Below are 16,286 nucleotides of genomic sequence, written 5' to 3'. Positions count from 1 at the left end.
ATGCTGCTGGGCCTGCTGTGTTCATCCAGCTCTGCACCTTGTTGTCTCAAAAGTATTTTTCAAACATTTAAAAAATAATGATGGAATTTCAAACACTTTTTTTTATTACTTACTTTTTTGTACTGTTGCTGCTATGGGGTCAAAGTCCTTCACACAAGTCATATTAGTTGGAATTTAATACCATGACAACTTGTATTTATATAGTACCTTTCATGAAGTAAAACATCCCAAGGTACTTATCTGGAGCATTATGAAGGAAAATGACTGTTTTTTGTGCCATGTAATTATTCCCACCCGTCATTGACTAAAATTTTGGTGGTGAGTCCACCCAGGATCTGAGAACTGCCCTGCATCAATTTAACACCGGGAGCAGTGTTAGTCACTTTAAGACAAAACATTCATCCCTACATTGGGACAAACTCCAGCTTTAGAGATCTACTGGCCAGTCAGATGTTCAGCAGCTCTGTGGTCCCAGCAGCAGTAATCAGGAACATCAGACTCTACTGACAGTCCTGGCAAAGAACCTGTACTCTGAGAAAAGTTTGCAGTATCACTGGCTGGGACCAGGCTGACAGGTTTGAAGCAAAGTGGCAACCTGGAATGAGAGGCCAATGTGAGGGTTAAAGAGGAAATTATAACCTTGGGTGGCATTGGAGGGCACCTCTGATGGGCCCAGGGGACTCACCCTGCAAAGGAGATCACATCCCCACATCCAGCTTGCCCCACTTCAATCCACACAGAAGATGCTGAAGAGCTTTCCTTAATTGGTAAAACACCGATGGGCACCTGAAGGCCAATAAATGCATTTAACTGGGCAATAAGGACCTCAGTATGTCCAAGAGTAGGGAGCCAGCAAATGATTCATCTGACTCTGTGGAATTTCTCATTGGTTTATGTAGAGTGGTGGGATGGCCACCCAATAAAATTTATGAGTCTTCTACCCTCAAAGCTGATGGTGACTGGGTGTAAAATTCAGCCACTGACAGTGAAGTACATTCAGAGATATTAGGGCAGCCAACATCACCTTTATAAAACCATCTTCAAGGAGGAAAGAGAGGTAGAGAAATTGAGGGAGAAGATCAATAGTGTGATCAATAGGTTGCAGATTGCTTGATAAGGACAATGAGGGATAGTTGATCCTTGTCACAGTTATTTAAAGTTAGATCTTGCTACTCAAATCTGAGTTTCAGAGTTCTAGCTTTGCTGGTTGCCTACTTTCCCTCTAAGTGTTCCGGCTGCTTCTGAACCAGAAGTCAATGCCAATTGGGATGTGTGTACTGTGGTAGGCCCTATGAGTGGCTCTGTTGCTTTGTGGAATCATTGCTTGTGGTTAGGATTCAGCATATTCACCACCATAGACCAGGTTCAGTTCCTGGTCATGGAATAAATGTTCATTCTCATTTCCAAAAAATTATTTCATTGTTTAAATTGATAAAGTACCAGACATAAGGCTACTTAATAAAATAAGAGCCTATGGTGTTGGTGTCAGTACTGTAGCATGAAAGAGGATTGGCTGACTCATAGAAGACAGAGAGTTGGGATAAAGGGAGTCATTTTTAATATGGCAACCTCTAACCAGTGGAGTGCCTCAGGGATTAGTGCTGGGGCCACAGTTATTTATTACAGATTTTAATAACTTGTATGATGAAAATGTAAGTACTATAATCAAATTCATGGATGACACAAAAAACAGGTGGGAGGCGAGTGGTGAGGATGACAGAACCATTCTTCAGAGGGATCTGGTCATGTTAAGCAAATGGGCAAACTCTTGGTAAATGGAATATAATGTGGGAAAATATGAGGTTTTACACTTTGACAGGAAGAATAGAGGAGCTGAATATTATTTAAAAGGAGAAAAACAGCAGAAAGCTACAGAACAGAGATGGTTGGAAGTCCTTGTGCATTAATCGCAAAAGCTAGCGTCTAAATTCAGTAGGTAATAAAGAAGGCAAATGGACTGTTGGTTTTAATTACAAAGGAAAGTAGAGTATAAAAACAGGGAGATCTTCATAAGACTATACAAGGTACCAGTCAGCTGGAATACTGTAAGCAGTTTTGGTCCCCTTATCTGAAGAAAAATAGTCTGGTAGTGGAGATAGTCAAGAGAAAGTTCACTAAGCTGATCCTGAGTATGGAGGGACTGTCTTATGAGGAGAGGTTGAGTTGGTTGAGCCTGTACATTTTGAAGTTTAGAATAATGAGGTGACCTTATTGAAAAATATAAGATTCTTAGGGGGCTTGACAGGTTAGAATGCAGAGAACAAAAACAGAAGTTGCTGGAAAAGCTCAGCAGGTCTGGCACCATCTTTGAAGAAAAATCATAACGTTTCAGGTCCAGTGACCCTTCCTCAGAACTCACAGGGCCCAAAGCGTTAACTCTGATTTTTCTTCACAGATGCTACCAGACCTGCTGAACTTTGCTAGCAACTTCATTTTTGTTTCTGATTTACAGCATCCACAGTTCTTTCACTTTTTATTTAGAATGCAAAGAAGTTGGTTTCCATCGTGGTAGAATCTAGGACCAAAAGGCAGAATCTGCGGGTTGCTCATTTAACACAGAGATAAGGGGAATTTCTTCTCTCAAGAAGGTGGTAAATCTGTGGAACTTTTAACTGCAGAGAGCTGTCAATACTGAGTTGCGAAGTATATTCAAGGCTGAGATTGACAGATTTTTAATCAATAAAGGAATCAAGGTTTACAGGGAAAAGGCAGGAAAATGGAGCTAAGGATTATCTGATAGGACTGACATGACTCTTCTTCAGACCCATTTCTGAAGAAAGGTCATATCAGATTTGAAACATTTCTCTCTGCACAAATGCTGCCAGACCTGCAGAGTTTCTCCAGAATTTTCTGTTTTTATTTCAGATTTCCAGCATCCATAGTATTTTGCTTTTAATTGAGAATTATCAGACCAGCTATGATCTCATTGAGTGGCAGAGCAGACTTGATATGCTGAACAGCTTACTCCTGCTCCTATGTCATATGATTCTTATGAACTGCTTTTTGGTTCATCAGCCTAGACATGCTCATGACAGGACCTAAGGTGGAATGTCACAGCAACTCGTCCCTGAGATTGCATCCAATTCGACACAGCAAACAGGATGAAGGAGCAACATTTCCTGTGATTGTGATGGCAATGCAAACATCAGTGATTGGGACACAAGAGAGATCAATGTAAAGAAAGGGGCTTGAGGATGAAGGTGCCTCAAGATGTTTCTTCAAACTGAGCTCCCTCAGTTGTAACAATTTTCATTGAGAAACCATGGCAATGGCAGGTGGCCTGTGCCACCAATATATGGTTTTTGTGAGATACTTTATGAAGCTCAAGCTGCTGGGCACAATGGTCTTAATTGGGTTCTTGTGGCTGTCAGATTCTGTTTACCATTGTGAATCTGCTTCTGATAAAAGTATAAGGAGGTGAAAGTACAAGCCAACCTTGACACATTTATTTTACAAATCCTAGGCCTTTCCTCTACACCAAACCCACCTCAAAATGTTGGGAAGATTCTGCCACAGGGTGGCATTTGTCTCATTGATGATAACTGTGCAATGGCCAAAAACCTAATTGGAAAGCTTCAAAGATAGCATTCTGGAAAGATGAATATAGATTTCAGGTATGACAACATGTTGAGGAAGTTTGGAGAGGGAAGAGGAGTTAGAGCTGGGAATGGTACAAAAAAGGCAAACTTTCAAACTTTGAAAGGGTGAAAGTAAATAGATCATTTCAACAGTCACAAAGTACATATCAATAGTATAGGAAGAGCTCTGCAATAATCAGGAGGGTACAGGGTTCAATGAATTATAAATTCTTTAAAGTCATATTGTTGCAATAATCTCTAATCAATTAATTCTGTAATAAGATTTTGCAGCTTGTATGTTGACTGCATTTGTTTAATTTCTTTAATAAAAATTATTTTTACCGTTAGATACAATGGGTTACATTAGATATCTGCAGAGTTCTCTGTTGTGTTTGTGAATGGAAAAATGGTGTGCTTTACAGGATACTTTATTGTGTCTCTCAGAAATGTCTCGAACCAATTCACCTATAGTGGGTTACTTTCAAACACAGTGATTTCAGTTGTTAAGCAGATTTGTATAAAAGAAACCTCCAGGTGCCAATGAGATAGATGAAAGGATAATTATTTTAATTGTATTGTTGACTATTAACTTAAATATTCAGAACAACTACTGGCCTTCTTCAAATAGTGCCATGGAACATTTAAAACTGAGTCACTGGCAAAGGTTAACAGAGCATTGGTTTAAAAACTGGACTCCCTCAGTACAGAATGTTATCTTAATAATAAAAAGTTCCTAATTCAGAGATTACTACCTGAACCAAGGTATAATTTCTATAATGCAAGTTCTTCATTGCACAACATATATATCCGTGTAAATAAAATGCAAAGCAGCTTCTGAAGGGTTGCATAATTTACTTTGCATGTTTTTCTAGGTCGAAATTTTTGGCAAGGACCTTTCACAATACCGACAACACCTGACTATTACCAAGTCATAAAGATTCTAAATGTTCCATTAAAATTATTGAACCATTTTAACTTAACTTTTGTTTGAACCTGATAAAAGATGGCCTGGTTGTGAATGATTTGGTCTTCTTCCTGCGGCAGACATTTTAAATAACTGACAGGATGTGTTCCGTTCTACTTCGCTGATAATGTGAAATGACATTTGCAAAATTTCTGTACTTCCGTAATCTACAGTAAACTGGGCAAGACTATTCTGGTATTCTAATTCTTACATGCTTTATCTTGAAGTAAAACCCTACTGTACTGAAGAAGTGAAAATGCCATTAATGGTGACAGGTGAGAGCTGTACTAAGAAGTTTCTACTAAGATGTTTGGTAAAACAGCTCAGCAGATGTTTGAATCAAAGAAAACCTAGTTACTGGATCCATCACCATGCTGAAGTAGAAGTTGAATTCATGTTGATCCTCAAGGCAACCTCATTGAATCAGAGCAGAGGGATTTGGTTTTGACAGCCACCTTGGTTTAAAACATTCTGTTAATGCACCATGTGCAGAGTCTTTGGTAACATACATCTGAATGTCCCATATGTTTAACAGATTAGATATGAATTCCATCCTGTCTGATGTTAGCGGACGTCACATATATAAATAGACAGCTGGGTGCTACTTTCTGCAAAGATTCTGTGTGCAACTGTGGCAGGATGTGGGTGCTGACACAATTCCTTTCAGCAGTTAATCACATGAGCTGAGCCAATGTTGCAGGATTGTGTGTGAAATTGTGGTTGCATTCGGCTTGACTCTGGGCGCTCTCCGTGGAGTCCTGTTAACAGAAATTTTGCAATTGCTTGCCTGCCATTGTCTGTGGTGGAATTCTAACTACATCCCAAAGATTGTGGCATTTTCTAAATCTGACTGAGTTCAGGGTAAGCTGTTGGCATCTAAGATCTGTCTTTAAGAAACCTATTTGATGTGACTGCTGTTGTCTTATGTTTATTATCATTAGTCTCCCGAATGGAAAAATATCATATTTTTGGCAATGTTGTGATAAACTCATGGTGTCAGTAGATTTTGGATTTTTCTCAAATAATTTGAGCCAGAGGAAAAACAGAAAATGTGAGATGTACTGATTCAGTATCCTATATCCCGACAGTATCACATCACAAGATCCATTGAGTCATGTAATGTACTACATATTGTTTATAGTGTCTTGTTGCCGAGCTGCGATTGGACAATTGCTAGATTTAATGTATGGTGCCTTCTATTTTAACATCAAAGCCAATTTAATTGTTTGTTTTTCAATGGGTGTTTGCTAATAGTGGTAAACATTTTTACAGTCATGTTTTGACACACTTAAAATATTTTTAAACATTTCTTGTTTTTGAGGCTATTTTTTAAGCATTTTAGCTACATGAAATGGTTTGGTAGTCAGCTGTTTGCTGAGATAACATTTCATCATTTGGACCATGCTCATTGGTTCAACGCCTTCAGACAGTTTTGTGAAATCTCAAATATAGTAAGAACAGAAAATTCTTGAAATACTCAGCAAGGCTCAAGGATGACACAAAATAATATTGATAGATTAGGCAAGTGAACAAAATGTGGCAAATGGACTATAATGTAGAAAAATATGAAACTATCAATTTTGGTCAGGAAGGAAAATGAAGCTTATTATCTAAATTGTGACAGTTTGCAGAGGAATCTGGCTATCCGAATGTGTGAATCGTGGGAGGTTAGTATACAGGTACAGCAAGTGAATTGGAAAGCTTAAGTATGTTATCATTTATCACAATGGGAATTGAACATAAAAGTAGAGAGGTATGCTTCACTTTGATAAGGCACTGGGGAGACAACGTCTGGAGTGTTGGTTTCCCTATTTAAGGAAGAATGTAAATTATTTTGAAACAATTCAGATGTTTACTGGACTAATACCTGGACTGGGGAATTATATTATGAGGAAAGGTTGAACAGGCTGGACTTATATTTATTGGAATTTAGAAGAAAAAGAGGCAACTTGATTGAAACAGAGAAGATCCCAAGGAAATGTAACAGGTTATGTGTGAAGAGGATGTTTCATGTTGTGAAAGAATCTAGCTAGGGGAACACTGTTTAAAACTAAGGGTCACTTGTTTAAGACAGAAATGAGGAGATTCTTTTTTCTCCCTCAGAAAGTCATGAGCATTTGGAACATGCTTCCTGAAAAAGAGGTGAAGGAAAAATGTTTGAACATTTTTAAGGAAGGAGGTGGAAGATTCTTGACGAAGGAAAGGCGTGAAAGATTACTAGGCGTGGGTTGGAATGTGGAGTTGAGGTTAAATTCAGATCAGTCATAATATTATTGTGAGTAGGAGAAGGTTGAAAGAGCTCAGTAAAAATTTATTCTAGCTCCCAATTTGAACATAAATATGTTAGGTCTGGCAACATCTCTGGAGAGAGAAATCGAGTTATAGGCTAAATCGCATGTCTTTATGGCTAAGTGCGAGTTACATTGAGGTCATTGGAAGGCTTTTTGCCATGAGGCCAAATGCGATTTTTTTACTGTATCTTAGTAAATGCATCTCATTAACTACTTACCTTTCCCCATGACATCTGCCATATTCAATTCTGGCCCCATTTTACGATGTGCCATTCCCCAAACAATTCATCACTTGGTGGGTATCTGCAGCAAGACTGGCATCCCTCATACCAGTGCCATCTCTGAAAGGCTGCTGTGCACCCTGACAAGAATTGGCAATCAGCCATTACTTCTCACTGGTAATATAATGGCCCAGCAGCCGTAATGCCATGTTGCTCATTGCACGCAGCTGGCATGGCTGACACTCACTTGCACATACAACCCCATTCTCTTATCCTAGTCACCGTTTAATCGCCAGCCTACACACTTTACCTTTCCTTAGATATATCCTGTCTAAATACCCTGACTGAGTTACCTCAATTATGTCCCCAGTGTCAAGTGTAGGCCCTCATCTTGTCATTGTCCAGTTGGAAAATATCACATCTAGGCCAGCAATTGAACAGTTCTGCGCATGAGTTTTTATTTACTGTCAAGTTCAGTTCACACTTTGCAAAAGCAAATATAGCAAAGTGAATAGAAGCTGCAAGTCACCTCCACAATTCAGACAAGCTGCTGGCATCATGGTAAACAACTATTTCACAGACGAGGGTGGTTTGCAGCAACCAGCTGTAATCGACAGGAACTGGATGTCAGTCACGTCCTGTCTGTCTTGTAGTGCCTGACTCAGCCAAACTCTATCATGGACAATGAAAACTTCCTCCTTCACAGCATCGTCATCCTCCTCCTTGGATGGCTGGTCCCATTTCTCCAGTTCCTTTGCATCTATCACAGTACCTCATTGCCTGTTCCTATTGTGCTCCCCTGCCCACTTCACCCCAGACTGGCCCAAGCAGTGGAACTACATCCTCAGCAACCCCATCACCTGCTTCTACATGGTGGAAGACCTGGTTGAAGGCTGAGCAGCATTGTATCTGTCCTCTGCAGTGGTCAACAAGGTATGCAATTGTATCATGATGCCATGGTCACAGTCCTTGACTCCAGGAACCATCCTTATAAGGCCCCTGGACCCTGATACACACCTGGTACACGAGAGTGCTCCACGATGGAGGAGCTGTGAGAGCTAGCAGGATGATGGTCTCACACCTCCAGAAAGTGGTAACCATGATCACAGATCACCTCAACATAAAATACCTGGAGGAAGCCAGCTGTATTCCTGAAACCTATTGCGTAGGCTGCAATACTGATCCCGTCATGGGGAATGCAATGAGAGCTGGTGTGACTTTGCACAGATGGCAATGGTAACTGTTCTGCTGTATTTGTGTGTGCCCAACTGAGTGATCCCTCACAGGTCACCTGTCACTTCCTGGAAGGAGCCAGCTGTGTAAAAGTTCAAAGTGGCTGTCACCTTCACAGCCCTGGAAGAGGATGGCCTTCCACTCCAGCCATCCTCAAGGCCCATGCCAGCACCCTGTACAGCTCCATCACAGTATCGAGGACATACAGAGCCTGCAGTAAACATGGCACCTCAATCATCCCCAGGAAATGGAGTCAGGGCCAGAAAACTCTTATCCTCTTGTGGACTTCATACATCATGAGGCGTCCTGCAGCTGTGACCTCCTCCAGAGTCGGGTGTTCTTCATCGTCTGCACAGCCCTGCTGCTGCCCCAAGGCTTGCCTTCTGCCTGGTCCTCCTGTATCTGCCTGCATCTTCTTTGGAAGGCAGCTACAACAACCAACATCTCACAAACAACTGAGCACAGGACTCTCACTGGAAATGACTCACACAAGGAGCAGAAGAGATTCTTAGGTATCGGGACAGTTGGTGGTGACATACCCTGGAGATGAAAACAACACATACTCCTCCACGCAGTGAGACAAGTGGCACCCCAATTATGAGGCCCATGTCTCCATCATTCATTCAGCCTCAGCCTGAACAAGTGACCAACTTGGTGAAGGTGCTACGTCAGCTGAGTGACCAACATATTATATCAAAAAAGGAGTTTTGGCTGCCTTTCAAACCCTTTCCTATTGCAGTCCACATCAGCTGTGAAGCTTTTCAATGCATACAGAACAAACTATGAGTAAACGTATCGCCTCCCATAGGACCTGTGGAAGTTGCACAAGTAGCCCTCCTTTGGCCAGCAGTCATCTCTTTTTAGGTCATTGTCACTCAATTCTACATCACTGAGATGACAAGATTTGTACATCCAGCACCAAGCAGATGTTTCTGTCTGCTGTTGACCAATATTTGAACCATCGGCACATTCACACTGCATGTGTTGTAGATGTGTGAAGAAACCATTACAAATGAAATGTGACTGGTGTTTGTAAACCATTTTTTCATGGAAAAACCAAAAGAACTGTGGATGTTGTAAATTGGAAACCAAAACAGAAATTGCTGGAAAAGCTCAGCAGACCTGGCAGCATCTGTGGAGCGAAATCAGAGTTAACGTTTTGGGTTTAAGTGACCCCTTCTCAGAACGCTGAGGAAGGGTTCGGAGGAAGGGTCACTCAACCCAAAATGTTAACTCTGATTTTTCTCCACAGTTGCCTCCAGACCTGCTGAGCTTTTCCAGCAATTCCCGTTGTTCATGTATTTGCCCTTTCATTGTCCAAGTGCCCAGGAGATATGGATTTCATGGTTTTTCCCATAACACTAAGACTGACTTCGCCCACTCTGGGCATTTTCCCAGTCATTTTCCAGTTGCATTTCACGTCTAGAGGATGTCAAGTGCTGGCAGAGAATGAAACTCATGCTGGACACCATCAGCACTAGGCTCTTCAAAGTTCCCTTTTAACCCTAAACCTAACCCAACAGCCCATTTCCTCCCATTTCGCCATATGTACACCTACTATATCGAATTCTGTCTCTAACTGTCTTCCCTGCTCCCTGAACTCCAACATTAGACCTTAATGTTGTCCCCCCGCTCTTCTATGCACTCCCGTGGAGGCCATGACAGTAGTCTTTACCACTAAATCACCTTCCCATAGTCTACCAAGCCCTCTGATGACATTCCACATACAATTTCATTCACCTTGAGTTTCCCTTATCATCGTTCTTATTCTCACCCCCACAGAAGCTTCTGCTTTTTCCCATCACCTCCCTGCCCTCAAGCCTTGATACCCTCACCCTTTTTAGAGTGGTCATCCAGTTACCCTTTCAAGCTCCCTGCATCCTCATTAACAATCGGCAGTTAGAGCCCCAGGACTGTGTTCTCTCTGAACAGCCCCTGGCCATAACTGACTGTGTCTTTGCAGCCCCCCAGCTGATGATACACAGTTTCTCTGACTGGTGCTGCTGTCCCACAGGGCTGAGCGCTGCCCACTGCTTGGATTGTACTCGGACAGATCCCCTGACTGTGAGTATTCTGAGCTGACAAGTGGCCAAGCCCCTGTGTCCCTGATAGATGATACTAAAACCCCCTTGACAGACAGCGGCCACTTCCCACTTGCCTGGACCGAGGACTCACCCACACCCGCTCTCCAACATGGCCATTTGGTTGATTAAGTGGGCGGTGTGTTTGCTGCACAGGCAGCTGATACATGCTGCAGGTGTTAGATTGACATCTCAGTTTGCTGTTGATAAAGGCTTCACACCCCCCACCTATCCCCAACCCCAGCCACACCCCTATCTCCACCAACCCCTTAGATAGATCTCTAATGACATGCAGCCTGTTTGTGTGTCTGTGCAAAACATCACTTCAATAAGTCATCACTGAGAATCTTTGGCTCTGGCTGAAGTGTAAGTGCCAAACTGGTATTGAATGGCACAGCATGGATGCTGTGAGCATGCAGATAGATGCTAAGTAAGTGCCTTTCAATTTAGTTGCCAGTGTGCCCAGAAATTCAAATCTGTGCTTTCTGCGTGCCTTACAAGTTGAGCTGAGTGGTGCCACAATGGTGTTCAGGAAAAAGCAAATATCAGATGCTTATGTCCTCACATGAGGGAGCATGCAGCTGCTGTCTATGGATTGTGTCCTGAGATACTGTTTTATAATGAGCACCATGGAACCTCCAGGCAGCCAACCCCATGATCTGAAGGTACCAGGTCGCTGCTCTGGCTTCCATGTTAATAATTTTCAAGACCCATTTGTTCGATGAGTTTGATAAGATAAGAATCTAAATATTAATGAGGTGAATTTGTCATTAATAAGTCATTAAAATGTAATAACCCCCTTAACTGGCAACACCCTGCTGCTACTGAGAAACTCACTGCACTCCACATATGTAAAAGATATAGTGAGATGCTCCTGACACCAAGATGGGCTTTGCTGGACTTCTTGCCTGTATCTGCCACAAATCCTGTTGTAGCTCATATCTCTCAGGCACCTATGAGATTCCCAATTTTTCATGGTATCGACCTTGTTCTTTCCTTAACTTACCATCCACTTTTACATTTAGATATTTTCCATATTTCAGTTGGAACATGGAAGTAAAATTTGTAATTCCAAATGTAAGGAACAAAATAGGTAAATGATGCTTAACAGGGGCAATTTAGGCTCAGACCCACGTTCAAAAATGCTTATATAAAATACAGCCCTCCCCGAGATCTTTGTACACTTCCTGTTGATAAACAGGACATTGAAGATCTTCCAGAAAGGGATGTAATTAGGAAACACTAAAGTTATATTTTCACCAATAGAAGAACAGTGAAATGTCATCAGTGAAATGTAAGCTGATGTGATTGAGCTGTAAGTAACAGTTTTGTTGGGTTGTATGAAATAATTCTGAGTTCAGTTAGAATGTCATTTCGCTATACTGGATCAAAGAGTAATGAATTATAGAACATTAACCAGTATTTGCTTTCCAGTTTAGAGTTGCAGAGTCTTTACAGCAGAGGACGAGGATCTTCAGCTCACCATGTCCATGCTGGATGTGAAACATCTATCTATTCTAATCTCATTTCCCAGGACTTGGCCTGGAGTCTTATATTCCATGGTGTTTCAACTGCTTATCTAAATATCTCTTAAATGTGTGAGGGTTCCTGCCTCTACCACCCTTTACGCAATGAGTTACAACCTCTGGATGAAACCTTTTTCCTCAAATCCCCTCTAAACTTACTGCCTGTTATCTTAAAACTGTGTCCCCTACTTATTGACCCCTGTATTACTTTGATATGATGTGATTAATATTGTTTATTATTCTTAAAGTTTTGTTTAGCATGCAGTACAGGCAGATCATAACATATGAAGATCATCGGATCATAGAACAGAACGAGGAATAGAAAGTTACAGCTGTAAAGAAGGTGCACAAAAAGCAGAATCAACATGAGATTTGAAATTAGAGAGGTCCATTCAGCAGTCTAATAAACAGCAGTTGTTCTTGAACCTGTTGGTATGTGTGTTTAAGCTTTTGTATCTTCTGCCTGACGGAAGAGGTTGGAAGAGTTTATAATCCAGTGAGAATGGTCTTTGATGATATTGGCTGCCTTTCTGGGGCAGCGAGAAGTATAGATGGAGTCAAGGGATTGGAGGTTGACTTGCATGATGGACAGGGCTGTGTCCACAACTTTCTGTAGTTTCTTATGGTCCTGGGCAGAGCAGTTGCCATACCAAGCTGTGATACATCCAGATAGCAGTCTATCTATGTGCATCTAGAAAAGTTGATGAGAGTCCTTATGCACATGCTGAATTTCCTTACCTCCTCAGGAAGAAGAGGCTTTGTTGTGCCTTCTTGACTGTTGCAGCAATGTAGGTGGTCTAGGGGGAAGGTTTCCCCTTATCTGATGAAGAGTCACAGTACTCTAGGTGTTAACTTTGCTTTCTTCTCATGGATGCTGCCAGACCTGTTGATTCTCTCCAGCAATTTCTGTTTATATTTCATATCTCCAGCAGCCACAGTTCTTTGATTTATTTCTCCCTATCTACCCTGATTATGCCCCTCACAATGTTGTACATCTCAATAGATCCTCCGCAGCTACCTCTGCTGTATGGAAGACAAATTAATTCTATCTAGCATCTCTTCATAGTTGAAGATTTTTTCAGAAAATCTGCAATGTGTACATTGTGTAAAGTATGACCTCTCATAAACATTTACCTCTCTACTTGGTTGTTTAGTTCTTTCTCTTTTTAATGTTAAACATAATCTGGTAATTCTTCGAGTTTTATGGCCACATTGCCTTAGACAGCTCAGGCAAAAAATCAGATGTGTCGTCTTATTCCCAAAATAATTTCTAACCATTCACATTAGACCTTCAGATATGAAGATGATGTTGGTCTGACTGCCAACATCTCCATTTGTTTGATTTCTATCAACTGAATGTCCTCCTCAGCCATTTCAAAAGACAGTTAAGAGTTAACCACATTGCTGTGGGTTTGGAGTCCCACATAGGCCAGACTAGGTAAGGATGGCAGATTTCTTTTCCTAAAGGACATTGGTGAACAAAATGGGTTTTTAAAACAATCTTCAAGTTTTATGGCTGCCATACCTGAGACGAGGTTTTCGTTCCAGATTTAATTAACTAGTTGACTTGATATTTTGTATCAAGATCATTAATTCAGGCTCTGGATGACTTAAAACAAAACAGAAATTGCTCGAGGAACTCGGTGGGTCTGGCATCATCTGTGGAAAGAAAACAGTGTTACCATTTCGAGTCCAGTGTCCCTTCTTCAGAACTAGAAGCAGCAAGGAAAATGTGGTATTTATATTGATGACCGGAGTTGGTGAGGAAAAGGAGTGAGCAGATTGATATAGACAGAGCCATATGAGAGAGAGAATAAAAGGTTAGCAGATGAAGGGAATGTTAATAATAAGCTAAGGAAAAAGAGAAACTAGATGGGTGATAATGGGAAACATATGTAAGTGAAAATGTGTTGGCTGTGCTGAAACAGCCCATTTCATGACAAGACCTGGGATTGTGGGGGTGGGTAATAGACAAGGAAGGAAATGTTCATGCTCTGAAATTATTAAACTCCAAAGCTGAATCCTGAAGAATATAAGGTACCTTAGCAGAAAATGATATGTTGCTCCTCCAGCTTGCATTGAGCCTTGCTGGAGCCTGCAGCAGACTTGAGAAAGAAATGTTGGCATATAAATATGGTGGTGTGTCAAATTGGCAAGCAAGCAAAAAGTTGGGATCATTTTTATGGAAGAACATACGCACTCTATAAAATGATCACTCAGTCTGTGTTTCAGCTCCCCAGTGTAGAGTAGAACACATTGTGACCAGCGAATACAGTAGACTAGATTAAGTGCAGGTGTAGTGCTGCTTCAACTGGATGCTAATCCTCTGGATGACTATCCTACTGTACCAACATTTGGCAGTCTGGATGCTGTGATTAGCTTCATTAGATCCTGAGTGTAGATGAAGAGGTTCCACCTCCTGATTATTGTCCTGTGACTCTATCATTTTGTTTGCTGAATGTCAGATGTAATGTAGTGAAGAGTGACATACACCTGTATAAGAGAAAATAAGAGAAGATATAACAAGAAGAAGAAGTGTGGGTGATGGTGCAATTGACCCCAATATTTCTGGAGAGTTGGGGAAAGTGACCAAATGAAGCAACAGAATGAGGACATGGAAACCTTGCTGAATTTATTGGAAACATGTTTTTTTTATTTGCTGAAGGAATGTGGGTGTCCCTGGTTAGGCCAGTGGTGAAGTGAGCATTTATTATGACATACCTACATTCACACAGACAAACAAGGAGCAGGGCTCGATCTTTTGGCCCATCCAGCCTGCTGTGCCTGGCTCAGCAATAACCTTATTAAAATTGTCCATGAAAATGCATTCCAGGCCAACACTTATTGCCTATTTCTAGTTGTCTTTGAAAAGATGCTGGTGAGTCACCTTCCTGAACCATTGCAGTCCATGAAGTGTTGAGACACCCATAATACTGTTAGGGAGGTAGTTCCAGGATTTTGACCCAGCGACAGTGAAGGAACAGTGATATATTCACAAGTCAGAATAGTGAGTTGCTTGGAAGGGAGCTTGCAGGCAGGGGTGTTCCTATGTAACTGCTGCTGTTGACCTTCTAGAAATAGATGTGGGTTTGGAAGCTGCCATCTGAGGAGTCTTGGTGAATTGCTGTTGTGCATGTTGTAGATGGTACACAATGTTGCTATGAAGCATTGGTGGTGGAGGGATTGAATGTTGAAGGTGACGGACAGCGTGCTACTAAAACAGGTTACTTGGTCCTGGATGGTGTGGTGCTTCTTGAGTGCTGTTTCAGTTGCGATCATCTGGAAAATGAAGAGTGCTCCATCATATTTGTTTTTAATCCATTCATGGGATGAGGTCATCACTGACTAGATTAGCATTTATTGCCCTAATCATCCAGAGAGCGGTTAAGAGTGAATCACATTGCTGTGGTTGGAGTTACATGTAGCTCAAACCAGGTAAGGATGGTAGTTTCCTTCCCTAAAAGATATTAGTGAACCAGATTGGTTTTTTGCACAATCAACAACTAATTCCAGATTTTTGTTGAATTCAAATTCTACCATCTGTCATGATGGGATTCAAACCCAGGTCCCCAGTCATTACCAGGGTCTCTGGATTAACACCCTGAGTAGTAATTCTTAACTTGTATTTTCTAGATAGTGAATAGACATAGCAGTGTTGTGAGGTAAATGATGCGTTGCAAAATTCCTAGCCAATGACCTCCTCAAGCCTGAATGTTGTTGAGGTCACACTGTAGATGAACTGCCACAGTATCTGAGGATTCGTAAATGGTGCTGGATATTATGCAATCATCAACGAACATCCCCATTCCAGTCTGTATGATTGAAGGAAAGTCATTGATGAAGCAGCTGAAGATCGGTGGGCCTAGAACGCTACCCTGAGGAACTCAGAGATGTAGCGGAACTGAAATGACTGACCTCTAGTAATCACAAGTATCTTCTTTGTGCCATTGACTCCAGTTTTGCTCGTAATAAATGAAGTCACACTCTTTCAAATGCTATTCTCACCTCACCTCTGGTATTCAGCTCTTTTGTCCATGTTTGAACCAAGGCTGTTATGAGGTCAGGAGCTGAGTGGCCCTGGCGGAACCCAAACTGGGCTTCACTGAGCAGGTTATTGCTGAGCAGGTGCTGCTTGGTAGCGCTGTCACTGACACCTTCCATCACTTTACTGATGAAGAAAACTAGACTGATGGGGCAGTAGTTGACCAGGTTGGATTTGTCCTGCTTTTTTTGGAGAGAACATACTGGACAATTTTCCACATTAGATGCATGTGTTGTATCTGTATTGGAGCAGTCTGGCTAGGTGTACAGCTAATTCTGGAGCATAAATCTTCAGTACTAATGCCAAATGTTGTCAGGGCCAAGTATCCTTTGCAGTATCAAGTGTCTCCA

The 16,286-nt window shown here is 41.5% G+C and overlaps 1 protein-coding gene across 3 annotated transcripts in view; it reads left to right on the top strand.

Annotated features, from left to right (window-relative positions):
- The window catches only part of LOC109921363 (MARCKS-related protein 1-A-like), a 69,669-nt gene that overhangs the window by 45,825 nt on the left and 7,558 nt on the right, over positions 1–16,286 (top strand). Inside the window, exon 1 of one of the 3 annotated variants that reach the window (XM_020521393.2) lies at positions 5,164–5,403. The exons of the other annotated variants lie outside the window; for them this stretch is intronic. The gene's annotated coding sequence lies outside the window, so the exon portion shown is untranslated. Of the gene's footprint in view, positions 1–5,163; positions 5,404–16,286 lie in introns of those variants that run through there. 3 annotated transcript variants of the gene reach the window in all.

The sequence above is a fragment of the Rhincodon typus genome, chromosome 2, assembly GCF_021869965.1.
Source record: "Rhincodon typus isolate 14 chromosome 2, sRhiTyp1.1, whole genome shotgun sequence".
NCBI lineage: Eukaryota > Metazoa > Chordata > Chondrichthyes > Orectolobiformes > Rhincodontidae > Rhincodon > Rhincodon typus.
The sequence above is the reverse complement of the archived record's forward strand: the minus strand, read 5'-3'. Positions and strand labels throughout refer to the sequence as shown.